This window comes from Bos indicus x Bos taurus, chromosome X (assembly GCF_003369695.1).
Source record: "Bos indicus x Bos taurus breed Angus x Brahman F1 hybrid chromosome X, Bos_hybrid_MaternalHap_v2.0, whole genome shotgun sequence".
Taxonomy (NCBI): Eukaryota; Metazoa; Chordata; class Mammalia; order Artiodactyla; family Bovidae; genus Bos; species Bos indicus x Bos taurus.
Genome location: NC_040105.1, coordinates 10419721 through 10428370, shown reverse-complemented (window position 1 = coordinate 10428370; position 8650 = coordinate 10419721). Strand labels below are relative to the sequence as shown.

The 8650-nt window shown below is 41.6% G+C and overlaps 1 pseudogene; it reads right to left on the bottom strand.

The window, feature by feature from the left end:
* Nucleotides 1-6330: 6330 nt before the first annotated feature.
* Nucleotides 6331-7311, bottom strand: LOC113887097 (annotated as a pseudogene).
* Between the last annotated feature and the right edge of the window lie 1339 nt (nt 7312-8650).

The window sequence follows — 8650 nt, the reverse complement described above, 5'->3', positions numbered from 1 at the left end:
TCCCTCCTCACAGCCACCCTATTGCTATGCCAAAGCTGCATCAGGTCTAGACAGTCCAAACTGGGTTGGCCATACAAGGGCAGACACAAAGGGTAAGAGCAAAAGCACAAAGCCAAGTGATGGTGGCAAAACCAGCGGCTCCAACAGCCACAACAGAAGTGATCTTAGGGCAGGTCTTCTCCCTGCTTGGCACCATAACATTGGAGCTGGATCTCTCTTTGTTGAGAGGGGGCTGTCTGGTGCATTGTAGGAGGTTTAGCAGCATGCCTGGCCTGTACCCATTAGATGCCAGGAGCAACCCCCACCCCACTGTGACATTGTAACAAACAAAAATGATGTTTCCAGATAACGTCAAATATCCCTGGAAGGCAAAACCATGCCCAGTGATGGACAGCAATTGATCTATATAGTTAAAGGTCCCCCATATGGTTCTTCCTTTTGGACTTTGTGGACATGGTTGCTTTTAATCAAGGCTTTTCAGCCTCAGCACTATTGATATTTTGGAGCAACCCTGTTTATATGAATGCTGTTCAATCGGACTTGACAAAGTCTTAGAACAACCCGCCGTGCTTGTGGAACAGCCCTCACAAACAATGGCATTTGGAATAGTCATCTTGGGAATTCCCTGGCGGTCCTGTGTTTAGGACTCTGCGCTTCCACTGACAAGGGTGTGGGTTCAATCCCTGGTCAGGGAGCTAAGATCCCACATGCTGGGCATCGCAGTCAAACAGAAAAAAAAGAAAAGGGAATAGTGATAGCAATGCCAGTGACCACCTGTTCTGCTTGTACTTGCCAAGAACCAGCTACATTTTCACTGACGAGGTCAGGAGGTACCCAGGTTGCCTACTTGATCAGATACCCAAGTCACTAAAACTGGTGATAAGCTCCATGCCATCTTTGTACAAAGTTGTTCAAGGATACAACTGAGGAAACCAGATAATTTAGAAATATCTTGGCCTTTAGAGCCTCCCATGAGAAGAGATCAGCTGAACTTCAGGGCAGGAACTTCGTGATCATTATTTTTGGCTGACCAGAGGTTATTTTTAGCACAGGTCATAACTCTAACCATGCCCTGGGTAGGTGTAATTTTCTTTTTAAGTTTTAAATGTATGGATTTTCAATTTCATCTGAGTCATTTCCATCAGAGGTATGGTCAAGTACCCAAATTAGCCAAACAAAAGGCAATGCACAGAGGAAATCAGTAGTTCTCAATTCTGCTGTACAGGAGAATCACCAGGGAAGCTTTTGAACAATTTCAAAGCCTAAGACTCCAGCCCCCAGAACAATTAAGTCAGGATCTCTGATTTAAGACTTTCCAGCAGGGTCAGGAACCTGCTGAGTAAATGAATGTAATTTGAAAAAGACCAGAGTGGAAGCTCAAAGAGAGAAAACGGGCAATGGCAAAATCACGTGACCACATGCTGTTTCTATCACGCCCACCCTAGCTACAGTTCTGTTACTATTTTTTCTTTTCATTTTTTTAAACAGTTATGTTTTCCAATCTGAGCATCCCTTCTTACTCTGCTCACTTTTGAGCCTCCATATAAGTTAAATATACAAATTCCATTATAGAAAGAAAAGGGTAAAAAAAAATGACAAAAGCTGGAATCTGGGCCTTTATGGAAAAGTGTTGTAATGGGAACAGCTGGTGTGCAGTTGTTATCAGCTACCACTTGAGAACTGCTTCAGCAACACTTAATTTTGTTCCTCACTATAGGCACCAGCTTTCTTTTTGGAGTCTCTCCATTGCCATCACCAGGGAAAATTTCTGAGAAACGGCTTGATATGGCTTGAGTGTAACATTACTTAAAATCTGGTATCCTTAGTGTCCTTAATGGGTTTTCTACACTGTCAGGAGTTTTGTGTAGGTCATCCATTTAATAAATTAAAAATAAACCAATTCATCTTAATTTGCAAAGTATACATAATATTTGATAATTGTAGATTCATATTAGTGAATCAGTATGTGGAGGGAAGACATTATCTGTAATCTATTATCATATTATATAGACATATATACAGACATTATCTGCAATCTAATATCACCAAGGAGGTAGAGACTGGCTAGTTGTTCACCAAGCCACTTCCCTTCTCCTGGGCACACAGCTAGACTACATTTCCCAGCCTCCCTTGCAGTTGGGTGGGGCCATGTAACTGCTTGCTGCCAGTGGAACATAAGGGGAAGTGTGGCCTCTATCACTGTGCTACCTGCTCTTTGAAGTTCTCTGCCTCACCCAATGAGCTTCTGGCGCTATAGATATCACTGAGAAATAAATGAAGGATTTCCTTAAACTAATACTCAATTTATTATGATATCATGATTTTTTAAGGGGTACCAGCTATACTGTATTGAAAGTGCCAATATTTGGTTTGAAGTAGGTGTTATCTGCCTATCGTCAGATCTTTGTCCTCTTTCCCCCAAACCTGAGATCTGAGCAGAGGGTCTCCAAGTCAAATATTGATGCAAAAAGATTAACTCCAATTTCAGGCTTTTCTTATGGTTTATCAAGAAGTGGGTATTGAAACTTGAGGCATAAAATCTTTGGGTCTGAACAACTGGAAGCTTGGAATTGCCTTTTTTTGAGATGGGGGACTGCAGAAGAAATAAGTTCTGTTTCACATATAAATACAAACAAGATGCCCTTCTCGAAGCCCTCCAGGAACTGCTTTTGGATCCACAGGGGAGGGTCTCATACTCATTGGTCTGCAAATCTGAAAATGTTAAGGCATTTTTAGGTCAGAATATTAAATAGGTGATGCTGTGTTCTTCTTAGGGTAACCCATCTGGAGGCAGACAATGTACATCTGTCCTTTACTGGTGATGTAAGTTTATCTGCATAGCATTCCTTTGTGTGCATGCCCATAGTTTATTTGACATGTCTCCTATTCTTGGGCAAATGCTACAATTAATGACCTTGTGCATATGTATTTTCATATCGTTAAAAGTATATTTCAGGGTAAATTCTGACAAGTGGCATTGGTGCATCAAAGGGTAAGCACATACGCAGTTTTGTTAGATGTTGCCAAATCCCCCTCCATAGAGACCATACAATTTTGCACTCCCTCCAGCAAACGGAGCATACACAAGTGACTAACAGATTGTGGTGTCAGCATTTTGAACTGTTGCCACTCTGATGGGTGGGAGTGGTGTTTCAGGGAGTTTTTGTTTGTATTTCTTTTATTATGAGTGAAGCTGAGCATCTTGTCCTAAGTTTAAGAGTCATTTTTACATCTCTTTCTGTAAGTTGGCTGTCCATGTCTTCTGTACATTTTCCCCCCATAGGATTATTGGTCTTTCTAAGCTCAATTATAAAAGTTCTTTGCATATTACAAATTTTAGCACTTTATCTGAAATATGTTGCAAATACTTTTTCTCAGCTTGCCATTTGTGCTTTGACTTTACCTACATTGTTTTCTGCTGTGCAAAAAAAAATTTTATTTTTATGTCAAATTTATCCATCTTTTATTGCATCAGCATTTTGAGGTGTAGTTAGAAAGCCTTTCACTATACCCTTTGTCCGAGGCACTAGATGAGATATTAACAAGAAAATAAAACTGAACAAAATCCAGTCCTTATACTGAAGAATGTATCAGCCTATTTGTCCTTGATTCAAAGAGAATTTTTATATTCATAATTTGAGTAGTAATAGATTGCATGTATTCTTGACCCAAACTCCAGAGATTATTTTTTTCTGAAGCATAAGCCAACACATCTTGTTAGCTGAATGGGAGGAAATACAGGATGGTAGTCACTATGATGGACTCTGGAATCAAAATGCTCTTGGTTTCATTCTTCAACTTACTAGCTATGCAGATGTGGACAAATCAGTAAACCTCTCTGAATCTCAACTCCAGAATCTAAAATTAACACCTGCCTCATAGAGTTATTGTGGCAATTAAAGGAAATTATGTATGAAAAATGAAAAATGCTTAGCACTGTGCCTGATACATAAGAAAAGCCCAACTAAAGAAAGCTCCATTCCCCTTCCTCCCCTTCAGTGATCCAACAATGGACTATTAATAGAATGTCACAGTGGACATCTATTATTTTGTCTACTCAGCTTCCCTTCCTTCCTACTGTACATCTTGTCTCCTTTTCTTTGCTACTCCTCAATCTTGAGGAAAACAAGTTTTGAACAAGAAAGGGAGTAAAGGTTCAGAGAAAGAGGTTAATCATAAATCTGGCAGAGGTTCCTCACAGGGTCCTGTTCGCTTTCACCAGCAGACACTGCTTTGAGAACAGCCACTCCATTTGTACTTCAAAATGCATTTCTCTCCTCAATGGTCAAAGTAGATGTTGCGATGAATGATTTTAGTGCTTTTCTAGATAGGAGAAAATGTAAGGATTTGGGCTCATAAAATCTAAAAGTATCTATCTGAAGGTCTGTTCTGCCAGTTTTTTCCCAGAGCACAGATGCCTCATTCCTAATCTCCACTCTGAACTCCTTTCAGGGGATACTGAAGGTTAGCAGCAGCAGTGGCTCAAGATTTAATCCTCACAGAAGTAGATAGCAAGTGCCGATTTGTAGTTGGCAGGGCCTCTTTATGGTCATAAATTTGACCATGGTTTGGGGCATTTCATGACCATTTTGTCCCATAATACTAGGAATGCTCATCCCCAGGTTGGCAAAGATTTCACTTATAGGCCACTCAATGTGCTATTACTGGACGAGGCCTTATTAACAGTAGCCAAAAGTCCCTGGACCCCCTATCTTGCTAGTTTCCTTTGGTCCAGGAAAATATTCCCTCTTGTTGCTGCTTTGTACATCTAGAATTACACTCTTACAATCATTGATCTCAAATGGAACTATATATCACCATTTTATCAGAGGCTCAGTTACATATTTGCTAATGCAAGATACAACAATTTTGTAAAACAGGTCATTAGTTGTTGCAAATATCTCCTAGTTTCAACAAGACTCAAGAGGGGAAATTTTAATTTCTTCTTTGCTGCAGCCATTCACAGGTGGGCTGGGTCAGGATCTTCCCTGTGAGCTCAACAAAGGTATTTTAATTTAACATTCAAGAATAGGGGCAAGGTTCCCTGAGATGGGCCATTATGTATACTTTAAGCTACTGGCAACATCCCTTTAGTGATCAACTTGTAGCAAATGCAACAAAATACAAAGGTTAAAGTAAAAGAAACAGATCTAATATGGAGTCAGATTTGTTATTCCCTATTACAGTTCCCCACTGTCAATGTCCATCCAGTCTTGTGGGAAAGGGGTGACGATTGTTTTACTGAACAAGGGTGATGAGGGGTGATTTTGGAAAGGAATTGATTAGTTGTGGGCAGGGAATATTCCTTAGAATCTTTTGTAAATAGCACAATTCTCCTTCCTTCTTTATCTACAGTTATGTTAACCTGATGAACCCCTTAGCCCTGGTGTTATGTCATTTGTAGCTGGACTTAGGCTTTTGGCTCCAGTTTCCATGCTGCTGTGTTGTGCTCAGTTGCTTAGTTGTGTCTAACTCTTTGCGACCAGTTCTTATACATATCTATTAATTTCAACTTTCTGACTGTGTCATAAATATACTTAAGGGGAAAGGTCTCCTAACATCTGTGAAAACACGGACTAAAAGCTAGTGATATTTCATGCAAAACCAAAAAAAATTATAACCATATTCATCAGTTTACTCAGTCCTATCCATTAATCCTTTTTACTAACAGTTTTATGAAATCGGAGTTTCCATTAGTCTTTTAAAATATCTTACCTACTTTAGCAGTATGATTTAAAAGTCATCAGACACCTGTCCTCAAAATTTCCTTTCTGTGACTCTTCTCGAAGATGTGGCTTTTCTTCAAAGCATCAGCTTATCTGTCTATGAATGATAAAGTTCTTAGAAAGGCAAAATTAAAAATCTGAAAAAAATAAAAAAATAAAAAAATAAAAATCTGATCACAATGCTTCCTGACAAAGAAGCTTATCCCCGCTGTTGTGACATTTGACATTTTAACATAACAACGAAGATTGTAACATTATAGTAGGACATATCCAAATTTCAGAAACTTCATATAACTTCTAAAATGCCTATATTAATATCATTTATTCATGATGTATAATCTGAAGAGGCTTATCACTCATTTGACAATGTTTCCATGTAGTTTAACATACCAGCCAATCCTAGTTTTACCTATAGATATAAATGTATAGATATGTAGCATCCTCTCTTGCCAATTACATTGTTTCTGGAGAGAGGACCTAAGGACTGAGATGGCTGCCCAGCCTGAGAGCTTCTCTGCAGCCCCATGGGCTGCTGGCAATGAATAGCACTGCATAGGGGACTTGAGGGCCTTGATACTTCTCTCTTTTCCAATCAACATCTCAGTCATGTGTGATCTCCCTGTAATGCTGGGCTCTGCTCTGGTGCCCCACAGGTCCCAGTGTTCACTGTTTCTTGGAAACCTGTTGGCAGACGAGGGGATGTGGTCAGACATGCCAGGCGCCGGCAGCCTGAGGCTCCTGTGCCTTGGCCAATGTCTAGGAAAAGCTGGGTGCTGGGTACAAAGCTCCAGGAGCATTTGAGGGCAGATTTGAGCTGCCTGCTGTCCCTGTCTGACATCAGGTGGCTGGTCACTGCCACTGCCATGCTGAGGTCCTGGGCCACAGTCTTCAGCTTGTGGGCCAGCTACAGCATCAAGGCCAAGTATTCCCTCTGTGAACCTCCCATAAGTGGGATGAGCACCACAGGGACAGAGTCCACAACACCACCTTCAGAGTCCCTGAAGAAATGCTCACCTGCTGAATCACAGCACCTGGAAGGTCCTATATCACCTTTGGCATTTGGAAGATATCAAATGCAGGCACCACCTGGATCCTCTGGAGAGCTCCTGCCTGCTCTTCCTGATCCAGGGTTCTGGCCTGAAGTAGCTAGAGGAGGCAGGAGGCTGTGAGGCTGCCATTGGAATCGATGTATAGGATATTCTGTTGCAGCCGTGGGCCACGTTTGCAGCCACCCAAAGACATACCTGGGTTTTACTGCTACCTGGGCCTCCTGTGATTCCAGTCACTTCTCCAGTATAGAGATAAGCATAAAGCAGTTTGTCCAGGCTTCCAATGCCAATGGACAGGATGGCAGTGGAAGTCTTCAGTTCCTTGAACAGATCAGCACCATTGAAGGGGAAAGCTGAGAACTGAGCCAGCAGCGCCCACCTCAGGGTGACCAAGACCTTTAAGACAAGCCACTTTTCTGGGCTACCTCCAGGTCTGCAGAAACCAGATTGACCACTGTCTTGATCTCACCACTCTGCAGGAGCTGGACCATGTCCTGGATGAGGCCCAAGCATGGTCTGGCCTGGAGCACACCCATGTTCCCTGGGGGTCCAGGGCTACTCCGCTAAGGCACATCTGCCAGGCCCTCTCCAGACACTTCCCCACTCCCACCCCCACCCCTTGGCCCCTTTTAGGACCTGGTGTGGGAGGCAGGAGGCAGTGGTGGCATGCATGGTGTGGACCCCATGGCAGCTCCTCAGTCAACTCTTTTTTTGGTTGCTCCATGTTCCTTGTGGGATTTTAGTTCCTGGACCAGGGATGGAAACTGGGCCCTGGCAGTGAAGGTGCCTAACCACTCAACTGCCAGGGAATTCCAAACTTTTAATAAGAAAATCCATTAGTTCAATTAAGTTTAATCTAATCTCAGCCCAACCATGCATAAAACTCCTTTTTTTACTCAAAACATTTATCCCACTTTCCCACTGTAGTAAAATATTTCCTTTATTATTTTTAGTAGTTTTAATTCCATATTTAAATTTTAATCCTCAAATCTTAAAAATCTTAATTTCTAGTGAAAATTAGGAGGCAAGTAATTGTTACCAAAATCTGGAGCAACTATTTCAGATAATTTTCAGAGCATAAGTATTACTATAGAGTTTACCTAAGACTGGTTCCAAATAGGAAAAGGAGTACTTCAAGGCTGTATATTGGCACCCTGCTTATTTAATTTATATGCAGAGTACATCATGAGAAACGCTGGGCTGGAAGAAGCACAAGCCAGAATCAAGACTGCTGGGAGAAAGATCAATAACCTCAGATATGCAGATGACACCACCCTTATGGCAGAAAGTGAAGAGGAACTAAAGAGCCTCTTGATGAAAGTGAAAGAGGAGAGTGAAAAAGTTGACTTAAAGCTCAACATTCAGGAAACGAAGATCATGACATCTGGTCCCATCACTTCATAGGAGATAGAAGGGGAAACAGTGGAAACAGTGTCAGATTTTATTTTGGGGGGCTCCAAATTCACTGCAGATAGTGATTGCAGCCATGAAATTAAAAGACGCTTACTCCTTGGAAGGAAAGTTATGACCAACCTAGATAGCATATTCAAAAGTAGAGATATTACTTTGCCAACAAAGGTCCATCTAGTCAAGGCTATCGTTTTTCCAGTAGTCATGTATGGATGTGAGAGTTGGACTGTGAAGAAAGCTGAGTGCCAAAGAATTGATGCTTTTGAACTGTGGTGTTGGAGAAGACTCTTGAGAGTCCCTTGGACTACAAGGAGATCCAACCAGTCCATTCTAAAGGAGTTCAGTCCTGGGTGTTCTTTGGAAGGACTGATGCTAAAGCTGAAACTCCAATGCTTTGGTCACCTCATGCGAAGAGTTGACTCATTGGAAAAGACTCTGATGCTGGAAGGGATTGGGGGCAGGAGG